The sequence below is a fragment of the Macrobrachium nipponense genome, chromosome 3, assembly GCF_015104395.2.
Source record: "Macrobrachium nipponense isolate FS-2020 chromosome 3, ASM1510439v2, whole genome shotgun sequence".
Taxonomy (NCBI): domain Eukaryota; kingdom Metazoa; phylum Arthropoda; class Malacostraca; order Decapoda; family Palaemonidae; genus Macrobrachium; species Macrobrachium nipponense.
Window position 1 is genome coordinate 98,025,485 of NC_087202.1, and position 2,500 is coordinate 98,027,984.

Sequence of the window (2,500 nt, forward strand, 5' to 3'; positions counted from 1 at the left end):
GGCTCTGCTATTGACTATGCCTGGCCCTGGTGAATTTTTAAACGAAAACCTTGAACTTAACAATCTCTCTCTCTCTCTCTCTCTCTCTCTCTCTCTCTCTCTCTCTCTCTCTCTCTCTCTCTCTCAGGATTGTTGTTTCATATTTAGAATTAAACAAATTACTGCAAGAACAGTAAACAGCAAAATTTTCAAGATGGTAAAGACATGAAACTAAGATAAATCATGAACACACACACACGTGTGTGTGTGTGTGTGTGTTGTGACTGACTAGTTTAGGGATGGATATCCATGGTCCTGGGATGGTCTTAGTTTTTAGACGTTTAACGAAGAAGCCCAAATATGTGGAAACACGGCACATTGCAAAAGAACTACAAGTTATGGAAGATGCGGAACCACAGGAAAGTGTGGATCTGAATTGTACATTAAAGCATTTTCTACAAATGCTCCAACGATAGAAGCGGAACAAATGAAGAAGCGCCCTTGCTTGCATTTTCACCCGCGCATGAAATGCACTGAATGACGAATCTTTGGAACCCTGCTTACTCTCTTCATTAAGGTGAAGAGAGGCAAATTGCAGGTTATTACTGCCTCAGCTGATTGATCAAACGAGTCCTGATAACGTTCAGCGTTAAGGATACGGTGAATTTAAGCATAAGTTGTACGAAGCTGGAGTGAAGCCCTTGAGTGGACAGTATGTACGAGCATATATTTCTGTGTATGTGTTAACCTTGAAATGTAAGAATGCGTTGTTTTGTGTGTTTGATGTTAGATATGCGAAAGCTTTGTTTGGTTGCTTCAGACGTAAATTTTTGGAGCAAAGTGTGTTTATAAAATGTACTTGGCATGTATCGATATGATTTTTGGTCAATGATATTCTCAAGTAATACAGGTAGACGAAATTGAAGGTTATCTAAGTGACTGGACATACCTGATATCAAAGAATAAGTTAATTCTCTCTCTCTCTCTCTCTCTCTCTCTCTCTCTCTCTCTCTCTCTCTCTCTCTCTCATCCATTATTAAAACCAGTTCTCATTCATGCCTTGTAGGGGCAGCTGTAGCTGTAATTTCATTTTATCTTGTAATTTATTACTCTCTCTCTCTCTCTCTCTCTCTTTTCCAGGGAATGGCGTGCTCATCCGGTTATGGCATTAGTAGATAGTAGATCTGAAACGATGCTAATAAGAATGACATATTTAGTTTCATCTGTTGCTTGTGATTTGGAAATACAATTTTGAAAATTTCGTATTATTATTATATTATTAGTAATAATAATAATAGTAATGATAATAATAATAATAAATAATAATAATAATAATAATAATAATAATAATAATATTGTTATATCATTCATTGCTATAGAACCTCAAAAAAATAGAAATCATTTTAGGCTCGAACTTAGAAAACAGTGAGAGGGTGAGTGCACAAATAATTCATTTGTTTTAGAGTCTGGGGAAAAATAAAGAAGACCGTCGTTTTTAGGTTTGGTCTTGTAAGTAAATTTGTATTAGCTCGCTCGGTGATGAACTGATGATTTTTTTCTAAGTGTGTGGTACCAAGGTCCTTTAAATATACTCTGAGAATATATTTAAAGAATCTTGTGTGGCACTACTCTGAGTACGAGACTTGAAATGAATCTGTTGGAATTTTAAACAAGGTTGTTATGTAATACACTTTTGCAATAGAGAAAGTTTATGACCAATATATTCAGTTGTTCTTTACCGTAACAAGGCGGGATTTCGAGCGAAAATGCTCAAGCAAGCATTGTATCCGACATTAGCACAACTTCTCTTTTGCCACAAGTTATAGTTAATTTAAATATGCATCCTATTACATATGTTTATTTATAAAATGACTACACGTTGCGTTCAAACTAAGGTTGAGATTGCTTTCAATGTAAAACGCTATAAGTCTTTAGTTCAACTCTGCAATTTTTCTTAAGGTATAAAGAATACAGACTACATTGAGAAAAATATAACCAAGAGTTTAAAGAATACAACACGGGGTGAAAAGAATACAACACTGGGTACAAAGAATACAACATAGATTACAAATAATACAACCTAGGTTCTAAAGAATAAACCTGGATTTTTAAAATTACGACCTAGGTCCTAGGGTATAAATAATAAACCCTGGGTATAAAATACAACCCGGGGTATAAAATAATACAACGTAGGATTAAGAAACAAAATACTGCTTAGCAAAGAAAAAGGTTGGAAGGGGGAGAGGAGCAGCTGAAGGGTGACGGATGACCGCAAAACAAAAGCTGTTCAACAGAAGGGTCCAGAGGAGAGGCCAGTTCCGTCCTTTTTTGCCTTTTTTTTTCCTGTCTGTTCTTTTTTACAGATGCTCCTGTTTTGGGGCGTCTCCTAAATAAAAACGCCTTCGAACGTTACATTTATGTATGTGTGTATATGTATATGTAAGTATATGTACCCTTAAATCCACGCTAGAAAGGTGAGTGAAACTGTAGAATTGGAACAAGTACTTTCGTAGTTTATTCA

General features: G+C 35.7%; 1 protein-coding gene across 2 annotated transcripts in view; it reads left to right on the plus strand.

The window, feature by feature from the left end:
• The window catches only part of LOC135221905 (xaa-Pro dipeptidase-like), a 511,321-nt gene that overhangs the window by 363,294 nt on the left and 145,527 nt on the right, over positions 1-2,500 (plus strand). The window lies entirely within an intron of this gene.